This window comes from Narcine bancroftii, chromosome 12 (assembly GCF_036971445.1).
Source record: "Narcine bancroftii isolate sNarBan1 chromosome 12, sNarBan1.hap1, whole genome shotgun sequence".
Lineage (NCBI taxonomy): Eukaryota > Metazoa > Chordata > Chondrichthyes > Torpediniformes > Narcinidae > Narcine > Narcine bancroftii.
The window spans coordinates 9,701,993-9,723,696 of NC_091480.1; the positions used below are offsets into that span (position 1 = coordinate 9,701,993).

Consider the following 21,704-nt stretch of genomic DNA (forward strand, 5'->3'; position numbering starts at 1 on the left):
TGGACTGGGAGTCCATTTGCCCAAAGAGTCTTTTGCCCAAAGTAGGGAAATTGGTTACCATAGGACACAGGTTTAAGGTGAGGAGGGAGAGATTTATCCAGAATCTGAGATGTAATTTATTTTTTATTCAGAGGATGGAATGAGCTGCCAGAGGAGGTGGTTGAGGCAGGTACTTTGCAGTGTTTAAGAAAAAGTTGGGTAGATACATACATTTAGACTTTTAGAGGGATATAAGCCAAATGTAGGCAGATGGGAGTTGTGTGGCAAGGACATTTTGGTCTGCGGTTTAAGTTGGACCAAAGGGTCTGTTTCCATACAAAAACAAGTGAAGCCTGATTTTTAATTTTTTTTTAAATTAACTTGCTGCAGCAATAGCTTAGACAACTCCCAGGGCAAAGCCTGTGTGACACCAGATGATGTATTTTATCTTGTCATGGTATAAATGGAATACAGCAGGTCATGCTTGGAAACCCAGCTATGGTTAGCACATGAGATTAATGTAGATGCGGAAAATGTCAGGCTAGACTCGATGGGCAAAAGGGCTCATTTCTCTGCTGTTCAACTCTATAGTCACGTGAGGTATAATCTTCAAGAACATTCTGTCTCCCTTTATAACATAATAACCTAATCAGGTGAAGGCTGATTTTGTCTGGAAATAGCAAAGAAAAGTTTGAGAAATAAGAGAATTTATCTTTGTAAAATTAGACAATAGACAATAGGAGCTGGAGTAGGCCATTTGGCCCGTCAGGCCAGCACTGCCATTTTAGATCATGGCTGATCATTACCATCAGTACCCCTTTCCAGCCTTATCCCCATAACCCTTAACTCCGTTACCCACAAGAGTCTTATCTAACTCTCTTTTGAACATAATCAGCGAATCTGCCTCTACCACCCTCTGTGGCAGAGCATTCCACAGATTCACACTTCTCTGGGTAAAAAAATGCTTTCTCATCTCCGTCCTAAAGGGCCTACCCTGTATTCTTAAACTATGCCCTCTAGTCCTCGTCTCCCCCATCATTGGGAACAAGTAATCAGACTTCACCTTGTCTATCCCCCTGATGATTTTATATACCTCAATCATGGCCCCCCTCATCCTTCTAAACTCCAATGGATACAAGTCCAGTTTTTCTAGCCTTGCTGCATATGACAACCCTGCCATCCCTGGACCTAACCTTGTCAATCTGCGCTGCTCACCCTCTATAGCTAGTATGTCCTTCCTCAAGTTTGGAGACCAGAACTGGATGCAATACTCCAGGTGGGGTCTCACCAGGGCCCTGTATAACTGCAGAAGGGCTTCTCTGTTCCTATACTAAATTGGCCTTGTAAATTAGCTGCTGGGTAGGAAGATCATATTTTTGAATTTATTTACATTTTATTAACAGCCCAGGATAAGTCGATTCCGGCCATTCAAACCCATGTCACCCAATTACACCCAATTACTACAAGCCCTGTACATTTTGGAGGGTGGGAGGAAACCAGAGCACCCAAGGAATACCCACGCAGACACAGGGAGAACATACAAACTCCTTACAGACAGCGACGGATTTTAACACGGGTCCCTGGTGCTGTAACGGCGTTGCTCTCTCCGTCCGATGCACTAACTGTGCCATCCTTATCGATTCATTTATTTATTGATACATTCACAGGAAAAGCTATTGTTATCATATTTCTGACTTTAATAAAACAAAATCTTTATCAATTTATCTAAGATTATTTGAAATACATGGTAGTGAGTCTTTTTTAATCTGACAAGTTGTAATCAGCGAAGGTTGATGAGCATTTCAAAATGTGTTAGGTTCAGGATCCTTTGGCAATCTGTTACACTACAAAAAAGCCAGCCCAAGTGGCAGAAGCAATTTCTGTCTAGGCTTTGCAACAAGTTATCTCAAATTTTAAACTAGCTTACTGTCTTTCTGCTAAATTGTATATAATAGTTCGCTATTTGTTGCTGATAGGTTAGTTGAAAAAGAATACTAATTATAACCAGCAAACCTCTTGAAATATTTTAGTAGAAGCTTATGAAAGTAAAACTTTAATAGGTATTGTCATAGCCTAACCTTGTATAGATTCTATTTCCACAGCTTCTCGTATCAGAAAATATCATTGATAGTTTTTTTCTAAAAAAAGGTTCTATTCATTTTTGAAGGTATTAGGAGCCTGTTATACCTTACACATGTCGCCTTGACCATGAACGTTAACAGTCGATTTAAACAAGAAACATCAGACTGAGCCTTCTAATATCTACTTATGAGGTCTTTGAGCACAGATCTGATGAATGTGAAACATCTCTGGAATTTTTCCATTGCTAACCCAAAGGACTCAAGAATCTCTGGATTCTTCAATGACCGCTTGGTGTGTGAATTCCCCAGATGGGTATAGAGCCTACTGCTTCAACTGGCCTTTTTAAGGCCCAGATGAAAACATCTCTTCTCTGCCACAAATGAACATGGAACCACATAGAATGGGGATAGGCCGTTAATTTATTTTAAGACATACAGCATGGTAACAGGGCCCTTAATTACACCCAATTAACCTACAACCCCGGTACATTTTGAAGGGTGGAAGGAACTGGAAGAACTGGGGAAAACCCACGCAAACACGGGGAGAACATACGAACTCCATGCAGATTTGAACATGGGTTGCTGGCGCTGTAACAGTGTTGGGTTAACGGCTATGCTAACCATGCTGCCTAAGACCACCATATCTGCACCAACCATAATGCGAACCCTATCTTCCTGCCTGTGGTCCATAAACCCACTAATTCCTCTGCCTGCCCTTGTTCCTTTCAAAATGCCTTTCAAACATTACTGTCGTATTTGTTTCTACATCCATGTTTTATCCTCTCCCAGCCCTTGTTCCTTTCAAAATGCCTTTCAAACATTACTGTCGTATTTGTTTCTACATCCATGTTTTATCCTCTCCCAGCAGTTGTACCTGGTACCTATCACACTCGATGTAAAAATAAAATTTGGCTTGCATGTCTTCTTTAAATTTCTCCCTCTAACCTATATCCCCTTGTATTTTACATTTTTGCCCTGGGAAAAGACAGACTTTCTACCTTATCTTGTGCCTCCCGTACCATTCGGCCTACTCTCTAAGAATTGCATGAATGGGTAGCAATGGTTTTTTCACAACATTGGCTGCTTGTGTAAGGTCAACCTCTAACAATTCTACTGCTGTATTGTAGACCCAGAGTGTCCTGCCTTTGCACTACAAGGTTATGCTACCCATTTTCCAGCCCCTCGGCAATAGCATCTGCTCCTCCATCCCTATCTTTCAGCACGTGCTCTCCCTGCAACACCTTTGTCTCAAGAAGCTCAGCAGGTCAAGCATCATAAGTGAATTTGGAGGGGGGGGGGGTGGAGGGGGAGGATGAAAGGAATTGTCAACATTTTGCGTCGGAGCCCTTCCTTTGTGGAAAAACCTCTTCAAAGTCAGCACACCTTGAAGAGACACAAGCTGGAATCTTGTAAAATCTCCTGGAGGAACTCAGCAGGCAGACCAGTGTCTGTGGAAGGGAACTTAATTATTGATGTTTTGGATCGAGTGCTTTCCCCTCTCCTGATCCTGTTTAATTTCTCCAGCAAGTTGTATTTTGCTCCAGAGGAGTTTTTCATTTACAACCATAGAGCAATTATAGCCCTTCTCGTCTGTGCCGAACCATTTTTTTTGCATAGTCCCACTGACCTGTACCCGACCTCTCCATACCTCTCCCATCCACATACTTGCCCAAATGCTTATTAAATGTTAAAATTGAGCCTGCATTCACCAATTCAGCTGGCAGCTTGTTCCACACTCCCCCACCACTCTCTGTGTGAAGAAGTTCCACCTCATGATCTCCCTAAACCTTTTCCCCTTTCACTATTAACCCATGGTCATCTGGTTTGTATCTCACCTACCCTTAGTCTTTCCCCCACGTAATTTTAAATACCTCTTTCAAATCTCCCCTCGTTCTTCTATGCTACAGGCAATAAAGTCCTAAGCTGCTTAACTTTTCCCTGTAACTCAGTTCCTGAAGGCTGGGCAACATCCTAGTAAATCTTCTCTGCACTCTTTCTATCTTATTGATATCTTTCCTGGAGTTAGATGACCAAAATTGCACACAATATTCCAAATTAGGCCTCACTAATGTCTTGTACATCGTTACCATAACATCCCAAGGCCTCTACTCAATACTTTGATTTATGAAGGCCAAGATGCTACTTTCAGGAAATTATATAGCTGTGTTCTCAGATCCCTCTGTTCTACCAAAGTCCTCAGTGCCCTACCATTTACGGTGTATCTCCTTTCTTGGTTTGTCTTTCAAAATAAAACACCTCACACACTTGTCTGCATTAAATTCCACCTGCCATTTTCAGCCCATGTCTCTAGTTTGTTTTGCGTGTACATATGCCTAATCCGATGGTTATTTACCATCCTAAAACATGTGGCATTATAGCATGTTAGACCTGCAGTTAGATCTGCTGCAGCGCTCCAGGATCAATTGTTTGAACTGGTGTGTGGAGCTTCCAAGTTCTTCCAGGAGCCATGTCAATTTTCGCTGGGTGCCACAGCCTGGCAAAATGGCACCAGCTGAATGTCTCAGCTAGTGGAGCTGTTGTCTTGTAGCTCAGTAACCCCAGGCTCAATTCTGACCTTGGGTGCTATCTATGTGGAGATTCTCCCTGTATGAGTTCTCTCTGGGTGTTTCAGTTTCTTCACATCTAGCAAAGGCTTGCCGATTAGTAATTAAATAGGTTCCCATGTGATATAATCTGTGATATAATGTGGTATAATCTGACAAGACTAGAGTGGAATAGTGCACATTTAAGATGAAGAAAGTTCAGCATGCTCCCCCTCCCTTGTCCCACATTAACTTCTACAGGTGCTCAGAGACAGCTAACGTACCGAAGAACCCATCACACCCCAGAAATGCATTCTTCTCCTTCCTCCTGCAGGGCAGAAGGCACACCAACAGTCTTAAAGACAGCTTCTTCCCTGCAGTTGTAAGGCTCCTGATAAACAACAGTGCTATAATGCTGCGCTTGCTTGGAGCTATTTGATTTTTCTTCTCATTGTAATTCTAAGTTCTCACAACTATCTAATGCAGAGAGAATGGTTCTTCTGCAAACAGACTAACAGGTCAGTTCTAACATTCATACACATAACTCTATGAATGTTAGAGACTGCTTGCAGAAGAACAGGATGATAGGAAGGTTGGAGCAGTTGTGGATAGTGTTGAAAATTGGTGTAGGTTACAAAAGGGTATAGGCAGGATGCAGAGTTGGGCAGAAAAATAATTTCATTGTTATGAACGTGTCACAAAATTCAGATGAAGTTCAAAGCAGATAAGTGTGACGTGGTGCATTTTGGAAGATCAAACCTGAAGGCTGAATACAGGATTAATGGATGGATTCTTAACAGTGTGGAAGAACAGAGGGACATTGGGGTCCAAATCCATACGCATCTCAAGCTTGCCGTACAGGTTGAGAGGAGAGATAAAAAGCCCTGGGCAGAGGAGATTTACCAGGATATTGTCTGGATTGGAAAATAAGTCTTGTGAGGCAGGTTTGACTTTTCTCTTTGGGGCATAGTAGGATAAGAGGTGTCTTAAAAGAGGTCTACAAGATTCTGAGAGGCATACATAATGTAGACAGCCAGCACCTTTTACCCAAGGCGAAAGTAGCAAACATCACTGTATAAAATGAAGGTAGGAAAGTTTAGGGGAGACATCAGGGGCAATTTTTTTAAACACAGAGTGTTGTGGGTGCCTGGAATGCCTTGCCAGGGGTGGTGGTGGAGGTTTAAATGTTAGGGGTATTTAAGACACTTAGTAAAGAAAAATAGAGGGTTACAAGGTTGGAAGGGGGTTTTTTTTTGGTAGGAATATATACTTTAGGTCAACATAACATTGAGGCTGAAGGGCCTGTACTGTGCTGTAGACACATGTTCTAAGAATCATTCTTGCTGTATGATGTATAAACGAACTATTATACTTGGTGAGCTGAAGGGGCTGATTCCATGCTCAATGATTTCATGGTGTGTTGGTTGGTTAATTGCTGACTGTAAATATTACTGCTTATTTTGAGGTAAAGAGTAATGAGCATGTGACAGTAATCAAGTTGCATGGCTACAAAAAAACAGGATGGGGAAATGGGATTGCTCTTTTGGGCACGAGCATGGATCCAAGAGGTTGAATAGTAGCTCTCTGTAACGTAATAAAATAAGTGTCTTTTCACATAATTTTTCATCTTGCAGCCATAAAGTTTGACCATATATTGAGAAAATAGATGCATTTTTGACAGCTACTTCATGAAATTATTTTGCTAATATTTATCTCCATGTTCAAGTTGCTTGGAAAATTGTTTTGTCAATGTTCAGTTTGTGGGAGCATGCTAAATATTGGCTGCTCTGTTTCCAGTTAATTTTGGGTGCCATAGTCATCTGTACTCTGAAGTTGTCAATTTATCTTGAAATGTGTGTGGAACCACAGAATATTTGCATCGATTACCTCACCAACTTTAAATGCTGGCTTGCCAGAATTGAACTTTTTAAAAAATACACATTTCTGAGAATGTCTATTTTAAGAAAGACATTTGCCTTATTTATTATTCATTTAAATTTTCCAAAAGCACAAAATAAAGGGCAGACAATTTGTAAATGACAGTATGTCATTAAAATCTTTTCTAATTGTTTGTCAAAAAGTAAATATGCATAAATCGATTATATAACTATTACATGCTTTATATTGTGTTGATGTGGTCGTTACACAAAATTCATAAGATACAATGGCAGCTTGGTTGATTCTACTAATTAACGAAGAATTCTTCTTGTTGTTGATTTGTGAATCTGTGATGAAATCAACACATTGATGTTTACAATTTCATTCTGAAAATTAGGTGGAACAGGGAGATGGTATACTTAGAATGTGCCCCTGATCGTTCAAATCTGTACATCCACATTGGGATGAGGGTGGGAAATTAAAAAAAAAACAGTTGGCAAGTTGTTAGTTTATGGATCCTGAAATTATTTTAGTTCTGCCAAAATGTTTTCATTTTACTTTTAAAGTTTCAATTTGAATATTTAGATGATAAATTATCTAAGTTGGTCTGCTCTGTTTCATGTGTGTGATTTTGTTCTTCATTGATCAGGAAACTTAAAACTTTCATGTTCATTGGTGCCTGAAGATTGGAATCATCTTTAATCTTTCTCAGTTAACTGATTACATGGGGAGCAAATTTGTGACCAGAGGCCCTTTTCATTTTGGAACTATTTGACATATTTTACCACTGCTTGATACTTTATCAATTGCAATGAATTAGCTTTTATGTATTGAGTATAAATCATAAATAATTTCCCTTTAGGTGATTTCAATTTTTCAGATGTTTCACTAAAGTGTTTGTGGCATGTAGAAATATTCAAAACTTGAGAGTCAATGCTTCGATTTAGATTTATTATTATGAACACAAGTAATGAGACACAGTGAGTTTCAAAGGTGGGCAAAGAGAGCCCTGCTCTGGCACTATCTTGTAAAGAAAAAGATGAGGGGGGGGGAGGGAAAGAAAGAAAATTCCATCAGAGACCACGAGTGATCAAAGATCACACTGTCTCCTCCGAAGAAGCCACCTTCATAAATTTCTAGAATTTTAAAAAATCTTTCAGTTATTAGCCAAATTATTTTTTGTTGTTTGGATACAAGCTCTTGTTATTTTGGCAATGATGCACAGGCTGTGACATTCAAAAAGTCATTTCTCTCCTTAAGTAACTCTCATGACCAGTACTGATTTGCTTCCACTCCATTTCTGTGGATTCTGAGGAAGCCGATGTTGCAGACCGGCGAGGGGCTCTGCGGCTAAAGAACACACACAGGTGGTAGGCTGCTGGCGACTTGAAGTTAAAGGAGACTGGCTCATGAGAACCAAGTATCGGAACCAGAATTCAAGAGGGTGCTGAGGACAAGAAAGGCTCCCAAAGGGCCCTGGGTATTGAAAGGGTTCTTCTTTGTGCCTTGTGTCTGAGGTTTGGATCTGGGCTCAGGTTGCCGATGGTTTGATCTGGAGTCTTGTGTGACTGCAGGACTGTTGGAGGTGAATTCATGGGCACTCAGTTACTCTCAGGGGACTTTCTTTTGCTTCTCTTTCTCTGACTGTAAGAGGCACTGGGCAATGCTAATGGGAAATCTTTATCCGCCTTATGCCAGATTAAAGGCAATTTTGTGTAATATTATGTCTCTGTTTTATTATATGGCAATAAATAGTACCTGATTTGATCTGCAGATTCCACCACAGATGGGTGCTATGGGAGATGGGGTCCACCTTGTTTTCACCTGACAGTGAAACTCCAGGAAATCAGTGCCACCTTAGCTGCTCCTCCATTTTAATGGTCACGTGCAAGGAAATTCCCCATGAGTTCTTGAGGATGTTATATTTTTTTCAAGCAGCTTGGAGAACATAATTAAATCTTCTCTCTCCTCCCAGAAACGTCTTGTCATGATTCAAGTTTTCAGGTTTAGAGTGAGAAGTGTTCTTCCACAAATATTCCACCTAGTCAACTCTAACATTCATACACCCTAACAAAGTAACAGAGCAGTACAATTAAAAAGCATAGGCTTACAATGAGAATGATCAATTGGTCCATAACAGGAGTAGCATGAGACCATTGGTGAGGGGTCCTTTCAGTGGCCTGATGACTGTGAGGAAGAAACTGTTGATGCCTACTGGTGTGCGATCTCATACTCTTGCACCTTCAGTGATGGGTATAGGGAGAAAGAGTCTTGTCTGAGGTGGGATGTGTCCATCAGTATGTCTTTCTTTAGTCAGCAGGAGATGGAGAGGGAAGTTTGGTGACCTTCTGAGGCTTATTCACTTTCTTCTGATCTTGAGCAGAGCAGCTCCCTTACCACGCTGTGGTGCATCTAATTAGATTACTTTCGATAGGGTATCTGTAGAAGTTGTTGAGTAACTTTAGGGGAATGTTGAACTTTCTGAGCTGGAGAAACTCAGTAGGTCGTGGAGTATCCATAGGGTAGTTAACATTCCATGCCTGGGCAAGTATATACTGTAGAGTTGCATATACTTGATCACTGTATCAGTGTGGTTCATCCAGGACAGATCTCTGGAAATGCTTACTGCCAGGAACTAGAAGTGGGTAGATATGGGTAGAGAAGTGGTCTCAACCCCATTTCCTGAAGTTTATGATCAGTTCGTTTAGAGAGAGAGAGAGAGTGATTAAGCTTGGGGTACTCTTTTGTGGGTCTGGTTTTTGGAATCCAAACCACCTGATCTCTCCAGCAGAGCTGTTTGAGTATAACTCGAATTAGGACCTCAGCGGCGACAATGTTGGTCTGCAAGAAGATGCTGTGATTAACTTCTCATAACAAAATAGTTTTGAAAGGATTATTGACAATTTTTTTGTCTTTATTCACTTAGACCTTAATTTCCTTTTGTCACTTTTATTATTGTTATTTAAACTTTTATTCATATTACTTTAATTCAGCAGGAAGCTTATCCAGTAAATTGCAACATTGAATTGCTGCTCTTGTCTGCTACAGTACCAGATTGTTACATTGTCTTGTAACAATCTAGCCATAAAGTCATACAGCACAGAAAACACCTTCAGATATTTTGCTCTGATTAAAGATGTTACAGAAATGAACATTTTTAATTTAAATGTAACAGGCCCTTCTGGCCCATGGTCCGCACCACCCAATTGTATCCAGGTTGCTTATCCACCAACTAACCTTGAATACCTTCGAAATGTTCCATGGGAAGAACATACAAACTCCTTACAGACAGCACCAGATTCAAACCCAGGTTGCTGGCACAGTAATAGCATTGCATTAAATGTTACACTAACCGTGCCACTCTAAACTTGATTGGCAGAGATTTGAATTGGGGTGGCCACAAAAAGAATTGAATGTGATGTCCTGGTGAAGCGAGTGTAATAGCTGAGTTGTATTTTATGCTTGATAGAATATCAGATTTTCTGACTTATTGTCAGAGTACATATATAGCATCACATATAACCCTGAGATTCTTCTTTCCTGCGGGCACGGCAGAATTACCACTTATTGGTAGTGCAAAGAAAAACAGTACACATCATATACATGTAAACAAATAAAAAACTGTAAACAGATAACAAATGTAAACAAACTACAATTCCGAGAATTAAAAAAATCAATATAAAGTGCACAAGTAAGAGTCCTTAAATGAGTCCTTGATTGAGTTTGTTGTTGAGGAGTCTGATGATGGAGGGGTAGCAACTGTTCCTGAACCTGATGGCACTTATACCTCTTTCCTGATGGCTCCAGCAAGAACAGAGCTAGTGTGGATCCTTGATGATTGGTGCTGCTGTCCAATGACAGCGTTCCCTGTATATCTTCTCAATAGAGGGGAGGGCTTTGCCTGTGATGTGCTGGGCTGTTTCTACTACCTTTTGGAGGGCTTTACACTAAGGGGTATTGGTGTCCCCAAACCAGACCATGATGCAGCTGATCAGCACACTTTCCGCCACACCTCTGTAGAAATTTGCCAAGGTTACTGATGTCATACCAAACCTCCACAAACTCCTGAGGAAGTAGAGGGGCTGACGTGCTTTCTTCATGATGCCATTGGTGTGTTGGGTCCAGGAAAGATCCCGATGGTGACTCCCAAGAACTTAAATTTGTTCACCCTCTCCACCTCTGATCCCTCAATGATCACTGGATAGTAAACCTGAAGTCAACAATCAACTCCTTAGTTTTGGTGACATTGAGTGCAAGGTTGTTGTTGGTGCACCATTCAGCCAAGTTTTCAATCTCCCTCCTTAATGCTGACTCATCACCTTTCTTTATACAACTTACTACCGTGATATCGTTGGCAAATGTCATGCTTTTATGTTTGACCGAACGTGGTGTCACATTCCATCTGTTCATCATTTTTTACCCCTTCCTGGGTCACTAATCTCCAACAGGCCCCTCTCCACTCCCTTCCACCTTGTACTCATAATAGTGGCTCCTGCCCTCTGCACTGTCAGTCTACGTGAAGGGTTCTGGTCCAAAATGTTGATCGATCTTTTTCTCCCACTAATGCTTGCTTGTCCTGATTGTCCAGGTCGTTATTTTGCAGGCAGAATTCAAGGTTGTCACAAATTTTTGGAGGTCTGGGGCATCACACAATGTCATCTTCATTATGGTCCGACACAACTGCATCAGCCAAAAAAAAAATTGTATTTCGATCAAAACAACTTTGAAGTGACTGTTTTGATAGAAGATGAATAACTGGGAAAGAACCTATCTTGATGTAATGTTTTTGTATTACAGGGGAATTACTCTTAAGCAGAAAGTGATTGTACATCCTGCAATATGTAAACAACACAGTTTACAATGTAGCATAAATAATACTGCTCTGTTTGACAATGTAGGTCATAATTTTGTTTGGATTCTGGGATTATTGAGAAAGTAGCACTCTGCCCCCACTTCTCATTGCCTTGGCCAGTGAACATTTCCTCACAAGTATTTATAATTGTATTGACCATCTTAATGTGCAAATATTTATAGTAAGGTGCACTGGAAGTTAACATAAGAAACATCTCTTGCGTTGAGCCTGCTCCACCATTCAATAAGATCATGGCTGATTTGGCTCCACTTACCCCTGTGCTCCAAATCCCTCAATTTGCCTCCAATTAAAAATATTTAGTTGTCTGTGTCTTTACCACTCCAGGGATTGCCGCAACTTCATAGGAATGAGGTGTGGAAGTCTGCAGACACTGTGAGTGTAGTTAAAAACACATAGTAAATGCTGGAGCAACTCACCCAGTCTCACAGCATCCACAGGAGGTAAAGATACATTGCCGATGTTTCGGGCCTGAGCTCCTTCTTTAAGGTATAAGCAAAAATCAGGCAGGCATCTAAAGATTGAGAGAGAAAGGAGAAAGAATGGGAGGGAGAGGAATCCAGCCCAACCAACCAACAAACAAAGGGTGTTAACTGGATATGATAAGAGGAAAGATGAGAATTGATTTTAGCTCTGTGAAAAGGGAAGAGAGAGAGAGAGACAGACAGACAGAACTAGAGGAAAGGACAGGGAGATGAAGATGGATAAGGCTCTGGCCAAGTGGTATGTGAGTGAAAAGAAGAAGATTTAATAAAAAATTACAAAATAATACAATGTTAACATATAGAACAGAGAGAATGATATTATGTTCTAAACAGAAATATTATGAATTAGGGGAATGATTACATAAAGTTTTGGCTTAGCAATTAAAAGCGGAACAATCTTCTAGAATAATTTATGCAATACAGCAGGATAATGATCAAGTGACATAAACCACAGGAAATTAATAATGTATTTAGGAATACTCTGAAAAGTTGTATACGTCTGAATCATTACATGATGAAGAGGCTATAGATGACAATCTGTCATTACCGAGTTTAACATCAGAATGTAAGGATGAATTAGATAGTCCTTTTATTGAGCAGGAGATATTTGATGTGCTTTCTAGTTTACAAAATAATTCATCTCTGGGTGAAGATGGGTTCCCATTTGAATTTTATGAAGAGTTTAAGGATTTATTGGTTTCAGTATTTATGAAAGTAATAGAACAATCCTTTAAACAACATTGTCTTCCAAAAACTTTCTCCACGATGATAATTACGGTTATTCCTAAAAAAAGATAGAGATCCATTAAAACTGACTCTTTTTGACCTATATCTTTATTGAATGTAGATTATAAGGTTGTAGCAAAAGTATTAGTGAATAGGATTAATGAATATCTTCCCGACTTGATAAATATGGACCAGACGGGATTTGTTAAAAACAGATAAACTTTGGAAAATATAGTAGCATTAGTAAGTATAATTCATTTAGCTCAGAAAAAAGACTTGAGCCTTATTGTAGCTTTAGATGCAGAAAAAGCTTTCGATAGGTTAAAATGGGACTTTTTATTTAAGGTTTTGAGTAGATTTGGTTTTGGTGTAAATTTTATAAATTGGATTAAGACCCTATATAGAAATACTAAAGATAAAGTGATAAAAATCTCAATCTTTCAATTTAAACAGATCTAGCAGACAGGGATGTCCTTTATCGCCTGCTTTGTTTCGAGCTACTTGCACAAAACATTAGGGATGATCAACAACTAAAGGGATTTGAGATCAATCAGATGCAGCCTCCATCAGCCAGCTCCCCACCATGACTACCAGGCCCCCAACATCTCCATCAGGCACACAAAACTCAAAATGGTCAACCAGTTTACCTATCTCGGCTGCACCATTTCATCGGACGCAAGGATCGACAACGAGATAGACAACAGACTCGCCAAGGCAAATAGCGCCTTTGGAAGACTACACAAAAGAGTCTGGAAAAACAACCAACTGAAAAACCTCACAAAGATTAGCGAATACAGAGCCGTTGTCATACCCAAACTCCTGTTCGGCTCCGAATCATGGGTCCTCTACCGGCATCACCTACGGCTCCTAGAACGCTTCCACCAGCGTTGTCTCCGGTCCATCCTCAACATTCATTGGAGCGACTTCATCCCTAACATTGAAGTACTCGAGAAGGCAGAGGCCGACAGCATCGAATCCACACTGTTGAAGATCCAACTGCGCTGGGTAGGTCACGTCTCCAGAATGGAGGGCCATCGCCTTCCCAAGATCGTGTTATATAGCGAGCTCTCCACTGGCAACCGTGTCAAAGGTGCACCAAAGAAGAGGTACAAGGACTGCTTAAAGAAATCTCTTGGTGCCTGCCCCATTGACCCCCGCCAGTGGGCTGATCTCGCCTCAAACCGTGCATCTTGGCGCCTCACAATTTGGCGGGCAGCAACCTCCTTTGAAGAAGACCGCAGAGCCCACCTCACTGACAAAAGACAAAGGAGGAAAAACCCAACACCCAACCCCAACCCACCAATTTTCCCCTGCAACCGTGTCTGCCTGTCCCGCATAGGACTTGTCAGCCACAAACGAGCCTGCAGCTGACGTGGACATTTACCCCTCCATAAATCTTCGTCCACTAAGCCAAGCCAAAGAAGAATAGATTAATATCTTTTGATCAGTTGATGATTAAATATATTATATACCTTGAATACATTCTTTTGTTATTTTCAATTGAGGGGTTATTGATAGAAATTGGGACCAGAAATGATTGTAAAAGTTCTTTCAAATTTGGAAAAAAATTATGGTTGATGGAATGATTAAAAAGTTTATTTCAATTGCATATCTATTATTACAAGAACAGTCGCCTAAAGAAGGTTTGTTTAATTCAAAGGAAAAATGGGAATGAGATTAAGATATGACCGTAGAAAACAAGATTGGCAAAATTTGTGTAAAGAAGTTGTGACAAATACTATTAATGTAAGCTATAGGTTACTCCATGATAATTTTTTTTCATCAATTTTATTACCTCCTCAGAAATTTATTGGATCAATGTTATAGATGTGGAATAGAAATTGGTACTTTTCATTCTAAATTTTTGCAATGGATAATGGGGGTGGATTTTCCTTTAAATCCTGAATAACTTTTGTTATGGAATTTTGAAAGTGTCACTCCTAAATTGTTGCTGTCAGATTCCCAATTAAAATTTGTTAAATTGGCTCAAGTAATAGCAAGGAAATGTATTGCTGTAACATCGAAATCTGATGATTCACTAACATTCAAAGTTGTATTCCATTAGAAAAAAATTACATATAATTTGAGGAATAAACATTCTTTGTTTTTCCAAGTTTGGGGTCCATATGTTAGATTTATGATTTTAAAATTATAAAATTTTATTTTTCCTGCTCAGTGAAGTTTTCCCTGAAGAAATAATATAATAATTTTATGATGTCTTTGAAGACTCTAGGTGTCAACTGATGCGATCTGAATTAATTAATTGTAATTGTTTTATAATGAAAACGGTGTATTTTAGTTTTGGAATAATAATAGTCTTGGGGGGGAGGGTGGGAGAGTTTTTAGCTTTTAGTTTTAGTTTTATTTCCATATATAGTATCTTATATATGTTGATTAAATAAAATATTCAAGAAGGAAAAAGGTTAGAAAACCACTGTTTTAATTGTACTTCATGGACTCGTAATGTGCACGGTTTCAGAACTCCAAAGGAAATGGGCCAGTGACAATTTTCCTCAAGCAAAAGATTTCAGTAACAATTGGGTCTAAGAGGAGTGGTTCTCGACTTTCCCTTCCCACTCACATCCCACCGTAAGCAATCTGCCACTAACTACACAACACCTATGGCACAAGCAACACCCAGTGTGAGTTTAGGCTTTTTTTGTTATAAAGAGTTTCTGTTCCACTGGAGTTTTTTCCTACTCTCAAGATGGAAAATTGAGCCACAGAATACTAGTGCTGGACTGAGTTGGACTGTCAGAAATGATTTACGATTGAAACCTACAGTTGAAGCCACAGACCAAAGGAAACTCTCTCAATACTTCTCGTAATAAATTTGAAAGCAACAAGCTACTGATAATTTGTATGTTTGGAAATGAGAAAAAGATGGGTGACTTATTAATTTGACCCACCTCATTCGTGATTCACGATCTGGGAGTTCATTACCCCACCTTGTCTTTTCCTCGTAAAGTTACTCATTTAATTACGTACTGATGGGTAGGTTAATTCCTTCAGAGATTTGTTTTGCAGCTTTGCTTAATATGATGTGATAAGCGGTTGGGATTGCTTGAAGCTTCATATAACTTCATATAATAACTTCATATCTGGATTATAATGTTAAAGTTGGCTGCGTTCTCATGTTGAAGTAATGGACTTGAACTTGTTGCCGTTTTATTCTGCCTGTACTTGTTTTGTTGCCCTTGACTACAGTGTCTTTCTGTACTTGTGCTATGTGCGCTTCAAGCCTCTGGGTTGTGAACCTGTGACGTCAGGCCAATTAAAAGGTAACCTTTCAAGTCTGCCCACCGACTGGATTGGCTAAGGACTGGGTTTTTCCAGTTTTATTTGCATATCTTTCTATCAGATACATGCCTTTCTGCATACATCACTGTTGAGCAAACCACTTGCAAAACTAGCTGAAGACTGGAGGAAGACATTACAGTATTTTGCTATTATTAGTTGCTTTTTCTCCCTCCACAAAATTGAGGATACGTTTATTCTTCATCTAATTTTCTGTGCTGCAGGTAGGATGGCTTTGGTTATATGCTGAATTCTATTGCAACAGTGAACCAGAGTATTGATTTTAGGAGTTCTGAGTACCAGTGGCATTTGTTCAGGGAATGAAATGTGAAACCTCCTGTAGTCAAGAAAATTATGAAGCCAAAATACTCAGTTTTGTGGATGTATCTATTTGGAGACCAATGTATATTCTGCTGTTTGTTCATTTGTTCTGCTCGTGTTTCTCTTTGCAATGTTGCATCATTCTGTAATATCCCAAGACAAAGATTTCAAGCTATTTTTCTTGTGCAATATTTCTTGAGTTATTCAGCCATTACTTTTCACAAATACCAGAAATCTCATCAAGCATAAAATTGTTACTGCTTCTGAACCTGGATATTCTTGTACCCCCACCATTTTAATCTTTTTGTAGAATTATAAACTACACGGATAACCTACATTGTATTGTACTACATAATAATCTATGTAGTATATGATACGATATATACTGTAGGTTCACGAGTAGTTGGCTGCTTTAGTTGCCCATTCAGAGCCAGCTCTTCAGCGCTTGACGTCCTGTTTTGCGGAAACTGCCAAAATGTTTGGCCTGGAAGTCAGCCTGAAGAAAACTGAGGTCCTCCATCAGCCAGCTCCCCACCATGATTACCAGCCCCCCCACATCTCCATCGGGCACACAAAACTCAAAACGGTCAACCAGTTTACCTATCTCGGCTGCACCATTTCATCAGATGCAAGGATCGACAACGAGATAGACAACAGACTCGCCAAGGCAAATAGCGCCTTTGGAAGACTACACAAAAGAGTCTGGAAAAACAACCAACTGAAAAACCTCACAAAGATAAGCGCATACAGAGCCGTTGTCATACCCACACTCCTGTTCGGCTCCGAATCATGGGTCCTCTACCGGCATCACCTACGGCTCCTAGAACGCTTCCACCAGCGTTGTCTCCGCTCCATCCTCAACATTCATTGGAGCGACTTCATCACTAACATCGAAGTACTCGAGATGGCAGAGGCCGACAGCATCGAATCCACGCTGTTGAAGATCCAACTGCGCTGGGTAGGTCACATCTCCAGAATGGAGGACCATCGTCTTCCCAAGATCGTGTTATATGGCGAGCTCTCCACTGGCCATCGTGTCAGAGGTGCACCAAAGAAGAGGTACAAGGACTGCCTAAAGAAATCTCTTGGTGCCTGCCACATTGACCACCGCCAGTGGGCTGATATCACCTCAAACCGTGCATCTTCGCACCTCACAGTTCGGCGGGCAGCAACCTCCTTTGAAGAAGACCGCAGAGCCCACCTCACTGACAAAATACAAAGGAGGAAAAACCCAACACCCAACCCCAACCAACAAATTTTCCCCTGCAACCGTGTCTGCCTGTCCCGCATTGGATTTGTCAGCCACAAACGAGCCTGCAGCTGACGTGGACATTTACCCCTCCATAAATCTTCGTCTGCGAAGCCAAGCCAAAGAAGATATACTGTAGGTAAAGAGCATGACCGTTTGCCCCTCGTATCCCGAGCCAAAAGGGAATGTTGGATAATCGAGTTTCTGGTTGCCTGAGACTCTGTGTTGCATGAATGGTGAGGTGTGCAAATTTTAAACGTACACATTTTTTTTTACCCATTTATTTTCTGCAATTTTTTTTTTCCTCTTTGCTTGAATTCCGGATAACAGAAATTTTACTGAATCTGTTGACACTAGTAATGTAATACAAATGAAATATTGTTCTGAAGCAGAACAAATCGATTAGATTGCTCCAATATTTTGGTTAACTTGTCTTACCTGTTGGCTTCAGCTATAAAATTGAGTTCCAGGTTAGAAAACTGAATGTTGTTCAGAGTGAAGAGCTTATTTGTATTGTAGGTTCTGCTGCAGGAGAATGGGGGATAAAATCACAGCCACTGAAACCAACAATTCGCATTTGAAATTAAATCAAAGTTTATAAAATTAAGAGGGTAAGCAGATTCTTTTTCCCAGGGTAAGAATACTAGACGGCATGCATGTCAAGTGAGGTGCAGGGAACACAATGTAAACATGATGTGAGGGGCAATTTTTTTTAAAGAGCGAGAATAGGCTGCCAAGAGTAATGGTGGAAGCAGATATGATAACAAAATTGAGCCTTCTCGATAGATACAGTACATGAATATGCAGGGAGTAGAAGGATATGGATCCTGTCCAAGCAGCAGATTTTTACTTTAATTTGGGATTCAGGATGCACAAAGAGTTGACAAGAGTTTTCAGTGAGTCTGGAACTGCAACTTGCTTCACCAAGAAATCCCAAAGGATGTGAGGGTCATGGTCGCTGTCGACCTGAGGCACAAGCCTTCATGGCATTCAGATCGTCCAAAGTTCAGGGTGGGGGGGATGGTCTTTGAGGTGGACGCCTCGAGAAACTGTGACTTAGTAGTTTCCCCTCTGAAGCTGACAGACGGTAACATCTAAGTCTTGTTGATGCTGGTAAAGCAGCCCCTTAATGGGTAGGACTTTTTGTAACAGAATTGTGACTGGTCTTATTTGTGTTAATTGCTTATTCTTTGAAATCTGATGTTTGTAGCACTGTTGCTCATTTAAAATTGAGATGTTGTTCGATTCTGCGATTAGGAGGAACGGGTTAGGGTTTAAATAATTAATGTTCTCTGTAAAAAGATGGCTGCGCTGATATATTTTGGCTGCTTGTCGTTTAGATAGTAACTCATTTATTCTTAATTGTATGTTCAGCGCTTTGGATCAACGTGTGTTGTGTTAAATGCGCTATTTAAATAAACCACTTCTACTTGTATTCTGGTCTTGATTAAGCATCACAACCCAAAATATTGACTGACCATTACTGCCCACAGATGCTACAGACCTGTTGAGTTCCTCCAGTTTCCCATTGTTTGAGCCAATTAACTGCTGCTTGGTCCTGGTCTTAATTTAATGTATCACCTTCTATGGCTTCTGTTCCAACTTTCGTACCAAGTTACAGAGTTTTACAGCACAGGTCCTTCATCCCACATTATCCATGCTGACTGTCAATAATCTATTTATACTAATCTCCCAAAGAGTTTCTTTTCCCCCACCCCCCTCCCCCCACCACCAAAGATCTATCCATGGCTCATCTCCATAACTCATCTACACTCATCGTCTTTGAAGACACAACATTTACTATTGCAACATAGAAGAAAAAAGCTTGACCAGTCCACAGGTAGCTTAGGTTTAGAGGGATATGGGCCAAATTCAGGCACGTGGGAAGTGTGGGGTGGGACATTGTGGTTGATATCAGGAAGTTCCATGTTTCCATGCCCTTTGACACAATTTTGTCATCACTGTGAGGGCCTAGAAATAACAGATTATTTAATATCTAATAATTAATGAGCAGAAATTTCCTGCAAAATGAGTATGAATAGGACTGAAGCCATTGTCATTGGATCCTACCATAAATTCTGTTTTGTCTAAAATTTATTTGATAATGCTACTTTTCAAGACATTAAATCAATATGACTAGTTTGCCCCCTGTTAGCAGGTACATTAGGACTCCATGAGTTTATACAGCAAGAGGGGAAGGGGAAGGTGCAGCTGTTGGAGGGATAGGCTAGAACAGGTGGGAATCCTACGGCTTGTGGGGTGATCCAAATTTATATGACCCGCAACCCAATGCAAAACTACCATGTCCACCCGGCCCATCGATATGCAAAAAATGTCAAATTCACTTAGCGTCAAGTCTGCGTCTGTGTGGCAGTACTTGCACATGTGAGCAACTGTTCTCAAAAATGAGGTACACCAAGAACAACTTGAGTGCAAATAGGACTAATGTCTATTTAGATGACGTCTTGCTATAGGAATCAACAATGATGTCACCCAATATTGAAATGCTTTCAAATAAAAACAAAATCAAGATTGTCTGTTTTGGGGTTAATTATTTTGTTTTCATCGTGACAAATTTTTCTCTCATTTTGACTTATTTTTTCTAACTGTGTCATTTTAATGACTAACATGATTTTTTTGATGTATTTCTAGATTTGAAGATTCATTCCCTCAACTGAAATGCATTTTGTAGATTTTTGGAGGGAATACAGTTGATCTCATTGTTTGAACTTTTTTTGTGGATCAATTTTTGATAAATTATTGCCAAATATGTTCATACATTGTACATTACGTACTTCAAACAGAGACAATTGAAAACTTAAATGACATAATGTCTATGTTTCAGTATTTATTTCATTATGATTGCATCAGTGTGGCCTGCTGTTCAACCAGTGACACACCGTCTGGCCCACACGTAGTAAAAGGTTGCCCACTCCTGGGCTAGAACCACCATCTTTATTTGTGTTTGATATCTGGATCTATCAATTCTTAAAGCAAAGCTAAATATTTTTGTAACTAAGCAGTAATTTGTTCAACATATCGTTAATAATGTTAGGAAGATAATTTGTGTCTGATTGCCATCTAGTGACTCGCACTGGGAAGTATACTGAGTAAAAAGATCAGTAATTGTTCATCGATGCAGCCTAGCAATATTCAGCTGAATATAAAGTTCTAGAGACTTCTCGTTTAGCTCCCAATACCTGCTGAATCTCATTGTATAGATTCACGCATGAAGTATACTGCTTAACATAGAAACATAGAAGATAGGAGCAGGAGTAGGTCATTCGACCCTTCGAGCCTGCTCCGCCATTCAACGAGATCATGGCTGATCTTAAAGTTCAGTACCCTGTCCCCGCCTTCTCTCCGTAACCTTTAATACCCTTATACTGAAGAAATAGATCTAATTCCTTCTTAAATATATTCAATGAACCTGCCTCTACTGCCCTCTGTGGCAATGAATTCCACAGATTCACCACCCTCTGGGTATAGAAATTCCTCCTCATCTCGGTCCTCAATGGTTTGCCTATTATCCTCAAACCATGGCCCCGGGTTCTGGATTTTCCCATTCTTGGAAACATCCCATCTGCATCCATTCTGTCCAGTCCTGCCAGAATTTTATAGGTCTCTATGAGATCCCCTCTCAATCTTCTAAACTCCAGCGAGTACAATCCCAATTTGCGCAATCTTTCCTCCTAAGTCATTCCTGCCATTCCAGGTATCAGCCTGGTGAATCACCTCCTCTGCACTCCCTCCATTGCAAGAACATCCTTCCTTAGATAAGGTGACCAAAACTGCACACAATACTCCAGGTGAGGTCTCACCAAGGCCCTGTACAGCTGCAGTAAGGTATCCTTGTTCCTATACTCAAACCCTCTTGATATGAAGGCCAACATCCCATTTGCCTTTTTAACTGCCTGCTGTACCTGCATGCTCGCCTTCAGAGACTGGTGTACAAGTACCCCTAGGTCTCTGTGCACTTCCCCATCTCTTAATCTATTGCCATTCAAATAGTAATCTGCCCTCCGGTTTGTATTACCAAAGTGGATAACCTCACATTGATCCACATTGTAGTGCATTTGCCCTGTATCTGCCCAGTCCCTGAATTTATCCAAATCACACTGGAGCTTCCTGACCCCCTCTTCCGTGCACACAACCCCTCCTAGCTTAGTGTCATCTGCAAATGTGGAGCTATTACATCCAATCCCCTCATCCAGATCATTAATGTAAATTGTGAACAGCTGGGGTCCCAGAACAGATCCCTGTGGCACCCCACTG

The 21,704-nt window shown here is 40.3% G+C and overlaps 1 protein-coding gene across 2 annotated transcripts in view; it reads left to right on the plus strand.

The window, feature by feature from the left end:
* Positions 1 to 15,944: 15,944 nt before the first annotated feature.
* traf7 (TNF receptor-associated factor 7) overlaps positions 15,945 to 21,704 on the plus strand; it is a 56,179-nt gene continuing 50,419 nt past the window's right edge. For both annotated transcript variants that reach the window (XM_069907331.1, XM_069907332.1), the window contains exon 1: positions 15,945 to 16,083. The gene's annotated coding sequence lies outside the window, so the exon portion shown is untranslated. The remainder of the gene's footprint in view (positions 16,084 to 21,704) is intronic.